The sequence below is a fragment of the Ischnura elegans genome, chromosome X, assembly GCF_921293095.1.
Source record: "Ischnura elegans chromosome X, ioIscEleg1.1, whole genome shotgun sequence".
Lineage (NCBI taxonomy): Eukaryota > Metazoa > Arthropoda > Insecta > Odonata > Coenagrionidae > Ischnura > Ischnura elegans.
In genome coordinates this window covers 83,509,432-83,524,773 of record NC_060259.1, presented here as the reverse complement: position 1 = coordinate 83,524,773, position 15,342 = coordinate 83,509,432, and the positions used below count along the sequence as shown (strand labels likewise).

At 39.3% G+C, this 15,342-nt stretch overlaps 1 long non-coding RNA gene across 1 annotated transcript in view; it reads right to left on the bottom strand.

Moving 5' to 3' along the window:
- The window catches only part of LOC124170525, a 208,585-nt gene that overhangs the window by 130,621 nt on the left and 62,622 nt on the right, over positions 1-15,342 (bottom strand). The window lies entirely within an intron of this gene.

The following is a 15,342-nucleotide window of genomic DNA, read 5'->3' as shown; positions in this document are numbered from 1 at the left end:
CTTCCTCCTCTCCTCCATTTCAGTTATCATGTTCTCTGTTATCCACGGCTTCTTTATCCTTCTACTCTCAACGTACCCAATTGACTTCTCAGCCGCTTTGACTATTCCAGGTTTAATATTATCCCATCTTTCCTCAAGAGTTTTTGTACTTTCAATCTCCCGGGTGCTATTTCCAACAAGTTCCTGATATTCTCTCCTCATACTCCCCTTCAGAGCTTCTAAATTCCATTTCTTCGCCTTCTTAACTTTCATAAGTCTTTTGAATCTGACGTTGCATTTCATTAGTACTAAATTGTGGTCCGAAACCGCATCTGCTGCAGGGAAGCTGCGCGAGTTTTTCACACTATTCCTAAACCTCTGCCTTACCATGATGTAGTCTATCTGATATATCCCAATATCCCCAGGACTTTTCCATGTGTACCTTCGCCCTTTGTGATGATTAAACCAAGTGTTTGTAAAGAATAACTTGTTTCCCCTGCAAAATTCTACTGCTTTCTCTCCCCTGTCGTTCCGAATTCCTAATCCAAACTCTCCTACTTCATTTCCACCCCTCTCTTCCCCGACTAAAGCGTTCCAGTCCTCCATCACTACCAGATTTTTCTTACGCGGTGTGTCTCTAATTATTTCCTCGAGCTGTTCATACAACTCATCTACTTCTTCTTCCCTATAATTTCGTGTTGGCATGTATACTTGAACCACCACAAGGTTGGTGGGTCGTGCCTCAATTTCTACCACAGGGATTCTATCGCTTACCTGCTCTATGCCTACCACACGCTTTCCCATCTTCCCGTGTAATACTAAAGCTACCCCTCGTTGACTTTCCTCTCCACCACTATATATAACCCTATACCCATCACTCCAATAGTCCCCCCATCCCTCCACCTCACCTCGCATAATCCTAAGATATTTATCCTCCCTTTTTCCATTTCCCTTTTTATAATTTCTAGCTTACCCGCCTTCATCATTGTCCTAACATTCCACGTCCCTACATCCATCGATATCTTCTTCTTCTTCATCCTCTTGATATTCTTGTCCTGCTGTTCCACCGCGACAAGGTTGTAGCCCAAGGGAAAGGCTTACCACCTAGGAGCCGAAAATATTCACCAACAGTCAAACAAGAAAGAAATACAGCAGACTCCCGATTATCCGGCTGCGATATATGTGTGTTGTGGATTATCCGAGCATGATATTTACTCTCGCTCAATATTTTCCGCGATCTTTATGTAGAAAATAAAATTGGACGTAAAATAATCGGAATTACTTCATTAATGCTAGGATACACCGGGCTCATTATATTCGTCAGAATCCCCTTCGTAAAACGGAAGCAATCGCGCGCTGGCTGCATTCACGGGAGCACCGTGTTCCATTTTTCCAAGCCTCGCAGTGTGCGGCCACGCTCCGTGATCACGGATACATGTTCCGCAGCAGTTGCAACCCGGGCAACTTGTGCGAGACGCCACTACGTGGCGTGGTGCCTGACAGCGTAGGTGCCTGACAGAGACGTTGGAACGCATCCGAAACGGTCGTCCATCAAAAATGAGTGGACGTGGAACTAACCCGAAAAACAATCATCAATTTAATCACCACGGAAGCTTCCGTAACAAACAAGACGATCTGGTGCAGGTAGATCTCAGTATTTCGGAAAAGTAAACTAAGTTGGATTTTGCACTTATTTTATACGAGCGTAAACACCACTCTTGACTTCGTGGAAATCTTTGGCGCGAATACTAAAAAAAAGGATGATCATATCGGCCTCTTAATGTGCTGTCACACTTTGCGCATTTATATGGGTTAGCAAAAGTGGCCACTTATGTCGCTAACGTACAGATTGATCCGAGTTTCACGGGGAAATAACATATAATTAGGGGTGTAAATCGAAATTTATGTACAGGAAGTTGTGATCTAACAAACTCATTACTTTTCAATGCAATTCCTTGCAATTACAAACATTATACCGTAGAGTGGGGTGACTTTGTGACAAGGGTCTATTTTTCGTATTTTTTATCTCACGCCGCGACCACTCGTCTCATGAAAAAGATTTACAAGAAATTTCATTTGTCAGACATGCCGCGACATATTTCGGCAGCCAGATGGAGCTTCTTAGCACGTATAGTTCTTTCTGTCGCCATTGTCTAGCAAATGTTATTTTTTACTCTTTCGGAAAAGGAGGGAAACTTTATATTGTGAAAACGTTTTTGAAGACACATCTAAAAGAGGTATGCATATTTGTTTTTGAATATGTTTGGCAAATTATTCTAGAATATTAATTAAATCAAGCCATTTTTGTTGAAAATATATGACAAAAACTGGAATGCATGCACTTTGAGTGATGAGTTTGTAACACGTAAGCATGTCAAAAAGTCACCCCACCATGATTTTAGGGAAAATTTTATCATGTTTTTTTTATCTTTGCAACACTGAAAGGAAGATGAAGACCTATAAAAAAGTGGGGTGCAGGGCCTAGAAAAATTACTACTACCACTAGATGTCGCCATATTTAGAGTTCTAAAACTAATTTGGTGTACAATTTTGTCGGATTGGTAGCAATCAACGTCCAGTGAACGGTGCACGTCCGTCCAAAAGAAGAACTGTCTAGTCTGTTAAAGAATATTATGGACAAGCTACAGGAAAACAGTAAAAATACCACCAGTCAGGATGCAGGAAGACTGGAATTATTCCGCTCAAAATAATGGAATTTTTCCAAAGACTTTAAAAGGCCGTCTTAGAAGAGATCCTTATTTCAATTGGAATTTAAACCTATCGACTTGCTATAAAACATTGAGAAATGGGATGTCCATCAAGGTTTTTGCCGGATTATAATCATTCTCTTATTAAAACCTTCCCCTCATACTCTACATCTCAATGCAGCATTCTAAATGTGACGTCATTCCCTAAAAACTATTTATCTTTATAGTGCAGGGCTACCCAAACATCGAGAGGTTACGAAACATCCAAATATTGGGGTGATTACTACTTCTAATCCGAACTTCCTATGTTCATTGGCTAAAGTCGTTTAAAAGAGTGTAGCCTATTATTTCCGCTTTCTTCACCATCAACGCCTTTACACCGTCTTGGATCTATTTTACCATACCGGTATTTCGTAAATTACAGAGAAATATTAATTGACCCCTTTAATGTCTTATAAACGAACCAAACACAAATTGAAAATAAAAATCAATTATTTCCATTGCAAAAGGCGGAAAAATAAGAATAAAACATAAACATTAACAATTATAGTTTAATCGTTACTATTTAATGTCATTCGCTCGTTTACCTGAGATTTAGAAAACTCTTCCATCTTCTCAGACGTCCAAGCACATTGCGTTCGTGCCATTTGATAAATAATGGGAATTGGTTCTTATTTCAATTGAAAACTATTACACATGCGACATTTTGTGATGGGAATCAGGTTGGTGTGATTCCGAGAGAGTTGGCTTCCTACTCCTCAGGCTTGGGTTCAAATACCAAAGTTGACAGGGAATTTTTAGAGTCTAATAGATCTTTCCTTGAATGTAAATAGTGCAAAAGAAATTTTAAACGATACACTGCGTCCGTCAAACGGGAAGTTAAGCCGTGATCCCCTTGGCACCTTCCGTTTAGGCCAGCCTAATGCCGAAACGGGATTTTTCGTTGCCCTTCCTTTCATAAGTTTTCTCATGGCGCAAAATACTTTCGCTATCGATCACCACCTCCAAATATCGTTACAAATACATTTTTAAAGTATATTTTGTTGATTCTTCTTTAGCATCCTATCTATATACAGTCTTAAAGTATACATTTGGCCCAGTTTATCGACAGCCATCACTATTGAATGGAAATTCATTAAGGCACAATTTTTGTATCGGAATCTTATTTTTTGGCAGCATTAAAAATTGATAAATGTACCTGTATTGTCATATTCAAACGACCACGTATTGCTGCGGCAGAAATTTTTCTACGACTCTCCGTTTTGGACTGAGTGTATGTAAATTTTACTCAATAATATGTCGTTGTAATACACTAATTCAATTTACACCGAGGGAGAAGACGAATTTGCAAATTCTAGTTTCGGGGTGAGGCTACAACAGTTAGGAGGAGGATGTCATTAATTCGAAGTGGCTTATAGACTGACAGAGGAATTAATCTCGTGGACACGAGAGGCACCGCATGGAAAGCATCCACCGTCTAGGTTTCCCTCTGTATATATGCAAACGACCACGTGTTGCTTCGGCGGTGAAATTTCTAACCTCTCCGCTTCGGTCCGTGGATGTGATTTTTGCTCTAAAAGATCTCGTTGTAATCATGTAAAACAACAGAGGAAAATTCTGGTGCTGAATAGAGAGTTTTACAATAATGAGATGCGCAATAATTCCGTAATTAGTTTAAATCCTACGCGATTCTTTTACGGTGACTATGAAAATTTTAATAAATTTTATATGAAATTAGCATTAAATACAATTATGGGTCATTAACAAACACATTTTGTCATGAAATCCAGCTTAATATATGAGGAATTAATGTTTACGGAAAAATGCAGCATATCGTATGAAGTTTTCATGAGTTATTGAAGCGGCATAGTAATCCTTGAGTGACCATGAAATTTCTACAACTAACTCATGTAGAGAATTAACAGTAATAGTTACACAGAATCATGTAGCTGAAAAGAGGTTAGTATGAATACCATGGAGCCAACTATTCGCGTTATACAGATTTACCTACCCACGCGTTCGTTCTGTGGGACCTTGAAAGTTCAACATCGGTTTTATTAAGCTAAAAACTGCGTGTATTACAAGGAGGCATGTAGTTGAGATAAGGAAAGCATAAAATGAAAGAGGTTAACCGTTGTGTGGATTTAGGTCTTAAACGTATTACTATATTCCCTCCCAAAATTTCATGTTTTCCCTCTCTACGGATTTACGTAGGCAGTTATTCCTTTGAAATACCTACATCTACAACCGATGGACTACGGATTCAATTTATTTTTAGTTGCGTAGAGGATGATGTACACTGCAATTTGTCAGGGGCACAATCTTTCCAAAAGGAGGTTTTCATTAACCTTATGGATTTGCATTCCCGTAAGATTGAGTTTATCTACAATTGTATGTTTCGTCCTTGGATTGCAATTTAAGCTTGTCGCGATGCGGCTCGTTTGAACTCCGAGACGTAAACATTACACTCTTTACCGAGAGGAGCTTTTAATATCCTATAAGCGTGTATACATAGTTATGCAGTCCTCTGCGATAGACCGTGATTCATCTACGCCTACAATTGGCGGTATTGGACTACAATTTGCATCAGACTACAATATGTGTAGCCACGATGCGGCCCGTATGAACTTCTATATATCAGTATTGTACTCATTTCCGAAAGGAGCTTTTAATATTATCAACAGGTATTTACATTATTACGTAGTCCACTGCGATAGACACTGTAAAATTTACATCTTCAATTGGCGGTATTGGACTACAATTTCGGTGTAGTCACGGAACGGCTGGCATAAAATCCAAGGAGTAAATCATTGGTGAGGACGGTACTCCTCACTATAGCATTTCACGGAATAGAGTTTGCCAACTATTCGCGTTTTACAGATTTACTTACCCACGCGTTCGTTCTAAGGGATCTTGAATGTTTAACATCACCTTTATTAATATATACGAACTGCGTGTATTGCAAGGACACATGTAGTTGAGAAAAGGAAAGCAGAAAATGAGAGGTTAACCGTTGTGTGGATTTAGGTCTCAAACGCATTACTATATTCCCTCCCAAAATTGCATGTTTTTGTCTCTCTACGGATTTGCGTGGGCACTTATTCCTTTGAAATACCTCCATCTGCAACGGATGGACTACGGAATCAAATTAATTTTAGTTGCGAAGAGGTTGATGTAAACTGCAATTATCAGAGGCACAATCTTTCCAAAAGGAGTTTTTATTCACCTTAAGGATTTGCATTCCCGTAAGATTGAGTTTGAAATATCTACTCTACAACATTGCTCTCTTTACCGAAAGGAGCTTTTAATATCCTATAAACATGTATACATAGTTACGCAGTCCTCTGCGATAGACCGTGAATCATTTGCATCTACAATTGGCGGTATCGGAGAACAAGTGGCATGATTGGACAACAAGTTAAATGCAGTCGCGATGCGGCCCGTATTAACTTCTAGACGTCAACAGTGTACTCTTTTCCGAAAGTAGCAACTAATATTATGTACATGTGTTTACATTGTTACTTAGTCCACCTCAATGGACACTGTAAAATTTACATCTGCAATTTTATAAATCTTATGGATTTGCATTCCCGTAAGATTGAGTTTATCTACAATTGTATGTTTCGTCCTTGGATTGCAATATAAGCTTGTCACGATGCGGCTCGTTTGAACTCCGATACGTAAACATTACACTCTTTACCGAAAGGAGCTTTTAATATCCTATAAACGTGTATACATAGTTACGTAGTCCTCTGCGATAGACCGTGATTCATTTACGCGTGCAATTGGCGGTATCGGACTACAATTTGCATCAGACTACAATATTTGTAGCCACGATGCGGCCCGTATGAACTTCTAGATACCCGCAGTGCACTCTTTTCCGAAAGGAGCTTTTAATATTATCAACAGATATTTACATTATTACTAGTATTACTAGTATTATTACTAGTAGTCCACTGCGATAGACACTGTAAAATTTACATCTGCAATTGGCGGTATTGGACTACAATTTAAGTGTAGTCGCGGAACGGCTGACATAAACTCCAAGGAGTAAATCATTGCTGAGTTCGGTACTCCTCACTATAGCATTTCACGGAAAAGAGTTTGAAGTTCCCCCTCCCCCAATCCAATAGACGCCACGTGTTTGACCTAGCGCAGCCCTGAAATGTCTTTCTTTCTATCTCTCTCACTTCGGTCTCGGACTACAAGAAAAGTGTAAACTTTCTATCCCTTCTACATCTCTTTACATGACCGAGTGCTTTCAAGAACGGACGTTGAAAATCTACATTCTACATCACCTCTTACTGAGTATCAGACTACAATATCGTTGTAGCTGCGAAGCGGCAAGTATAATCGGCGAGACTACAACAATACTCCCACCCGGAAAGTGGCTGCAACCCACTCTGCACATATTTACATCACCACGTGTTTTCAGTGGGAAGCGCTTAATTCTCTACATGTCCTTCGTATCGGCAGCGATCTACAACAGAAGTGTAAAGGCGAAGCGGTAAGCATAACTACCAAGGAGTCGACACTATACTCTCTCCCAGAAGCTGTTTTCAATCTCTCTGCACGGATCTGCACGACCACGTGGTCCCAGGGATCGGTCCAGAGGCAGAGTTTTCCACGCACCGCCCACTTGCAGTCCATGGTGCACTCCCACTGGCTGTGGAGCCATTCGAGCCCAAGATGCATCGCGCTGGCGCCTGCATCGCCCTCCTCATCCCTTCTGAATGAAAACAGATTGATCGGACGGCGTCAAGTCTTGGGGCGTCGCCATGTTGCACGTGTCTCCGCACCGTCCGCCCTCTCCTCCGCACTCTTTCGTGGTGGGGACGTTCAGCAGGGCTGAATTCGTCGAGTTGTGATTGGGCTTTTTCACGATCATGCTTCGTAACTGCACATGGGCCACCAACAGATAATTAGACTGTATTTTTATTGATTTAGTTTCTAATTTATTGTGTGCCCGAGCGATATTTTTTAGTAGTAAGGACGAGTGTGATGGTGGGGAAGTGGTGAGCGAGTATATAGACACGTGTATGACCTCGGCTGGGAGCTTCGCTATGATCGCGATAGAGATGGACTCTCTTTCAATTTACGAAATTGAGTGACCGTTGATAAGGTTCCGTCGTTGAGACCACTATTAATTTCACACTATATCGTATCGTTTGAAGTTATTTTTATTTATTATGTCCTCGACTAATTAATAATTCACGTTCCCTTAGAAATCGCGATGGCGACTATGTGACTTTGGCTGCTTATAGCTGTGGACACAATAAATATCGTACTCTATCCTGTGTTTGATGTTTTTTTTTAAATGTCGATGTGGTGTATAGTTGTAGGAAGAAATATGTCCTCGCCTAATCAATAATTCTCGTTGTTTCAAAAGGAAGCTTCCGTAACAAACATGACAAGTTGGTGCAGGTCGATCTCAGTACTTCGGAAAAGTAAACTAAGTTGGATTTTGCACTTATTTTACGCGAGCGTAAACATTACTCTTGACTTCGTGGAAATCTTTGGCACGAATACTAAAAAAGAGGATGTTCTAATCGGCCTCTTAATGTGCTTTTACAGGTTGCGCATTTATATGGGTTTACAAAAGTCGCCACTCGTGTCGCTGGCGGACAAATTGACCCGAGATCCGAGGAAATAACACCCCATTTACATTACTAACGTACCGACCTCGATCAGAACTACGGCGCGTTTACACGTCCAAAAGTTACCATCGTAACTCAGTGCTGCCCTCGTTGTGGAATTGTGTCATATAACAATTGACGACGCGTCGCGACGTGAGTGCGTGAGGAAATTGAAATCCTGGTAATTAAGAAGCCAATAAATATCAATTTTTCCATATGCTAAAGCTAAAGCTAGACCGAACTGTCTGTAAAACTTTAAAGAATATGGGATTCGTTATGGGAATCTGTCCAAAATTTAACAATATTCATGCGGTAAAGACAGTAGATATGTCGCTTTGCTACGTTCTAAATTGGAAAATATTGTTAACTGGCCACCTTATTATAATATCGACTCAATCCGGCTTGAACGTGTCCAAAATAATTTCTCAAATTAAATAATTACGATTAAGGTCTGATTAAAACACGTTTTTTTTCAATCCATTGTCAATTTGAAAACCCATGCACGACATACGATCCTCCAACAATGCCCTATTCCTCTACAAAATTATCAATTCCCCTATAGATTGTTCCTATCTCCTTTATTTGTAAATTTTAATGGATTCCGTCATAACTATACAAATCCTCATATGCTTGTTTTTAAATACCATAGAGCAAATAATGTCTTCAACTCCCAGCTATCCAGAATGATGAGGTATAACTTAAACTAGTCATAACTGTCCTTGAAGCCTTAAAGAATCCAGATTCATCGAGATAATATGTCAAAAGTTTAAATATATTCACGCATTAAAGACATTAATTAAATATTACTCTTATTATTTAACTAGAAAAGACTTAGATTTCGGCCTAATTCGTATTTATCCATGTGTTCATCTAAATGCTATAATTATTTGTGGCGAATTTTGTAGTGTAATCCTGTATACAACGATTTTAATTGGTTAATATTTTGTGTGTGCTTGTTATTTTCCATCATCTGTGAAGTATATTGCAAGGATACATAGTTATGGGTTAACCTTTAAATAAAGAAATACATAAAACTGGTAAAGTATAGAATATCCGATATCATTTGCTAAATAGAACATAAGAAAACACTTTCCCCTTACGTTCTTCCAATACCTGCTCAATAATGTCTTCAATTGTTGCCATATATCTTTGATATATTAGAGTTATTTATGAAACATCAATTATCGTATCAAGATTGCAATGGCGCGAAAGAATCGTATATGCATCGATCTTCATTTCCTAACTCTTTTCTTGGCGCACTAGCGCTGACCATGGTGAGTTCGGAAGTGTTAGGTACTGAGGCCTACAATGGTAACTGCGCGTTTACACTTTTTGGGTTACGCGCGTACGGATCAACGTCGACACGATCGTAAAGTAAACGGGGTATACGATATGATTAGGGTGTTAACCGAAATTTATGTACAGGTAGTTGTGATCTATGAAATTCATCACATTTCAATGCAATTCCTTGCAATTACAAACAATATAATGCAAAATATTGGAAAAAAGGATCGCATTGCACTCGACACCGCCCCGAAAACATTTTTGAAAACCGATTAAAATGCGACCGAAGTGGCAACAGAAATCAGCCTTCTGTGTGATGGATTTGGGCCTCCTCTGTGCAGTTCCCTTGATCCTTGGAGACAATCACTCAACACTTCAACACAAAGGCTGGTTTAGATAGGCGAAGAAGTCCCGAATGGACGCCAAATCGGCAATGCCGCTGAAAATCGTCATAAAAATAGCGGGCGAAAACGTCTTCTTCCGCGGTAATCAAAACTCTTTTGACCGGCTGTGAAGAAGGCTCTCACTCGAAGCTCGGAGTGTTTGTTATTCTTTTCAGTGGAGGAAAGTTCAAAGAACTACGAACACTCCCGAGTTTCGGGCGAGGAACTTCTTCCCGGTTGGTCGAAAAGAGTTTTGAAGCCCACAGAGGAAGACGTTTTGACCCGCGATTTTAATAACGGGGCGCAGGCCGAAACTCTGTTCCCGCGCGACTGAAATTTTTACAACGGCGTTGAGTCACAAAGCTTTCTGAAGCCGTCCTTTCAGTGGGGCTCCATGGGGCTATGCCAATGTGAGGAAAAAATGTGTCAGGCTTGCCGATTTTCTCCGGAGTGTCCAGATATCGAGATTCGAGTTATCAGTAGGGATGGTCGGATCGGATACCTCGAATCCAAATATCCGCGGACATTGCCCTTCATCGGATACATCGGATCCAATGTCGCGGAAGACATCGGATTTGGATCCGAAATTAAAAAAAAATAACTTCAGTGAATGCAACGCCCCTAATAGAATGGAAATCCATATCCATAAGGGTGGAAAGAGTTCCGATTCTATCTTGGAATGCGCCGTCGCATGCGAATCTTGTGCTACTCATGAACCGTTTTGTTTGAAAGCTCTCGCAGAGGTTACGTAGGAGAATTTCAGCCGTGGAAAAAAAGGAAAAATACGACTGGCACATAATGAGACTCTTCCCAAGAGATTGAACAAATATCGGGGGAATCTCAGAGTCAGGAATTTAAAAATGTATTTGGATCCGAAAATCTCTGATCCGAAAGATCCGGCTCCGAAAATCAAAGATCTGATCCCAATCCGGACCCGAAAAAAAATCCTGGATCCGTTAACCCCTAGTTATCAGGGTTCTAATGTTGATCATATGTCTCTTCTAAAATGCTTTAAAAAACCTTAAAACTCACTACTTATAAAATTTCCCGGGACAAGATCCCCGGATTGGGCCCCCCAATATTTTTTGTAAGTCGGCATCTCTGTTCATATAAATTTTTGTTTAAAAAAATAAATATATAAATTATAAATATATAAATAAAGTCATAAAAATTTGCATTTCTACGCATATCCATTGGTGGAATGTCAAAATACAAAAGTCATTTTCTCATAGTTATTAGATGCACCGCGTTAAATATTTTCAAACCCCTAATCGATCGTAGATAGCGAGGATGTCTCACAAGAATGCTTCGTCCCTCGCAAAAGGGACAAGAAAGTGGAAAACTTAGGCCGTGGGCTTTATCCCGTGATTTACCATGGAGGTGATATTTTTGTAGGCAGTATCTTATCTGCATTGTTCGTAAGTAATCGGGTATGTAAGCGGATTACTTGTAACGATAACATTTGCAGTAATTTGTATTTGCAATGATTACTCTTTTCGAAATGTCATTTTTTCATATAATTTGCTCCTTACGGTGGATAAGGAATCGTTACTTTCGTTGTAATCGTTACTTAAGACGACGATGACTTTACTTTTCGACTTTGACGACTATCGACGATTGCTTCACTGGTTTTACTGATTAACGTTGGCCTACAGGTAACTTCAAATGCCATAGCACCATTATTTGCCTGCTTAGGTTCAGCCACTCTTATGTTTTAGCTTACCTATGATAAGTACAGAAGATTACACCCCTTGCGTTGTTGCAGCAGTTGTAATTGCATGTATCGCAAGTGAAATTGCAACTGTAGCTATGTTTATGACTCAATTATTCCAAATTTTTACTGCAATATTCGGCAGATTTCAGGTGTTCTCTAGGGTGGACAATCTTAATAGAAGTAATTGTAATCATACCTGTAATTTTACTGACTAAATTTCAACATTTAGTAATTTTTACTCTAAATTGATTACTTTTTACGAAGTGACTGTAATTGAGCCCAGTTACTTTATCTCAGTACTTTTACCAACACTGCTTGTCTTTATGTTATGTACAGTGGTTTCCAAAAGTTTCTTCACAAATTGAGCGGCGCCACTTTCGCCGTAGTTAGGAAATTGAGTTTTGGTATTTTATGTGGTACCAGTAGAAGAGAAAATTAAACAACACCCCCATCTCCCGCAATATTGTTACTACTGCATCAACAAAGTGCAATGTATGCGGGATATGTTCAATATTCAATGCCGCATGAATTGTGCAGCTCATGCTAGAAAATAAATGCACCACTAGAACTTCAATTTCTTTTTTCCCGAAAATTGACCGATCCATTGAAGTATATATTCATGCAATTAACGCAGTAGCCTTATGATGAGAGTTTAAGAACGTAAAATATATAAAATGTTCGGCGCGTTAGCACTGCAAATAATGCCACACAAATCTAGTGTCACTAAATCATAATTCAGTTGGATTTGGTGGCACTAGAAGGCTGGTTCGTTCCCGTGCATGGCTTAATAAAACACGTAACGAATCACCGTCAAAGTCAGAGAAGGAGAGGAAATAGTGGTAAAGCAACGGATAATCCACCGGAGTTATATGAATGTGGTGTTTTGAATTTGTCCGAGGGAATATTTGTTTCAATGGCACAAAATGGCCGTGTGATATTTTTCTTATCCAATTTAATGCATAAACTCCACTGTTGTCGTTACAAAATTTGTAGCGAAAATTCATTTCGTTTTCCGCAGAAATAGTAACTCGTTTGCCCCAAAACCTCATTTCACGAAGAAAAGTGAAAAAATTTCAGGAAGGTATTCTTCTCCATCAACTCCTCTTTCTAACTACCCGAAACCTCTGTAACCATTGCGACTTTATTACCCGCTGCTAAACGATGGAAAACATAGAAACGTTTGAAGGTATTTATTACGCTCACCCGTGATTTTTCAGTGATGTTCTTAGGTGGGGTGAATGAGCTGCCTATGGTGTTTATCTAAAATTACCAGCGGTGAAATTAAAAGGCAAGACCAATTACATTTCCAATTAGAAATATTTCGGCATGGTCATTCAAAAGATATTTAATACTTGAAGAAATGGATGAAACCAATTTGGTAAAATATGCATAATTATTAATAGTCGTCGGATTATTTAAGGCGAAAAAGTTCCCATAAGATTGTTTTTCCTCCTAATCCCTAGAGATAATTGCTGTTCGCATTCCCACTGGAAGGTAAGCGTTAGCGATTTTAACCACGTAATTACCCACATCCTTTCAAAGCCAAGTACAAAAAATTTGAAAAATATGATTATCGATCGAGTTAGCAAAATTTTTCTTAACATAGGGTTATCAAAATGATTTCAACTACAGCTGTATCTGGTCATTTTGTGAGAATTGTTGTAACTAAGGGTATGAATATTACTCAAGGGAGATATGACAGTAATTCGCCAAAAGAGCGTGATGATACAACCGCTGCCACCTCACCTGCTTATTTCCTCTCCCTAAGTGTATCTGTTAAAGAAATGAATGTGCAGAAAGAGTAATCATTTTAATGACTTTAGTCATTTAAAAATACAGAATTAACTTTTTCTTGATTCTTCTGCAAAGTTATGCTGATAGTAAGAATGTGTCTTTTTAAAATGAAATAAGTGCGATTACTTCGGACTCAACGTACCAAATCTTCACCGCAAATACCGCGCATGGATTAGACCTACAGGACTTGCTCGGCTACGGAGCCACGTTTTTGTGACTCATAAACGGTGTGTCCAAATACGACAGGAAAAACCTCGCCCAAATCTCGGGTAAAGCCTTCGGACAACCTAAAAAATAAATATCCATGAAGCTCGAGGTGGTCAAGGGAAAGGAACTGACCCGCTACACTAAAATGCAAAATTAGTTCCCTGTGCGTTATTTTACATCTACATCTACATAATAACCTGGGAGCCACCTCTAGGGTGTTTGGCAGGGGGTGACCAATCACCAACATGCAGCATGTAGGAGGACCGCCAATTGCACACCACACGGTCATAGAAATATTACCCATACTAGAAAAATACACATGCTTATTCATAAAAAAATTTACTAATGGTTAGTAATTCCTAGAGCAAATACATGCAAGGTTAGAACGATAGAAAAAACATGCAATGAGTCATCCTAGCGAGTGACGCTATTAATCCTATCAATTGAGACAACGTTGCTATCCTTAATAGTACGAGGGAAGACTGACATTTTAAATCTCTCTGTTTTGCAGTCTATTTATTTTATTTTCTTCTCATGATCACGTCTACCATAGTACGGTGGTTAACGAAGGATATGATTCACGTCATCTGAGAAAACATCTTCTTCGAATTTCCTAAGCAAGTTAAGCCTATACTTCGATCTACGCTCCTGTAAAGATTCCAATCTCAACTCGTGTAAAATACCGGAAATGCTGCTGTGGAGCTGTATCCTCCTGTGACCTGTCACACCTAGCGTTTGAGTTGAAGCTTTTAGTGATTTTAAATTAAACTCTTTCCGGAGAGATATCATACAGGGTCCCCACTCAACCGTGAAAACCTTAAAACCGTGAATAAGCCGTGAATTTCGTCTACCGTGAAAAAACCTGGAAAAAGCCGTGAATTTCGCCATGAAACCTTAAAAATATAATAAACCCTGTCATAGAACAGCTTATCAAATGATTCACAAAGATATCGTACTGCCCACTTAAATTTACGTCACTACTCTATTACGCGTGTTTTGATTGCCTAATAATGACTGCAAGCCAATCAAAACTCGTGTGGTAGATTTGTGAAACAAAATTAAGCGGGCGGTACGATATCTTTGTTTATCATTCGATCGAGTAATTGTCTCTAAAGATATTCAGAAAGTCGAGAATGTTGTAAGTTTAATACAAGACATGGTCTCCCGTGTTACTTCGTGGAACTGCTTCATCATAAAATAAAAATAATTTGTTCTATTCCACTTTTTATTTTAAATAGTACGACCCGGATTTCTGCATATCATTCTATCATCAGATGAAGCAGCTACCGGGTTTCAATGAATTATCATCATCTTCAGGCTAATTAGCGCCTGAAGATTATGATAATTCATTGAAACCCGGGTCGCGCCCTGATAAAAATAAGTGGTTTAAGTAATTGTCTGATACCCAGGAAAACTTATGATGGAATACCACAAAGTAAATGAAGAATTAGTGAATTTAATTCTAACTGCTATGCATCAAATCTCATGCAATATTCGTGGTTACTGTTCGACTAATGGGCGGAAGAGGGGATAGGGGGGGAAACCGCCTCTTCCGGAGTTAACGCGTCATATAAATAGCGAGTCAAATTGTCTTCCTCCGTGGGATTCGATATTCTCTGTGATCGGTAGGGTAGAAG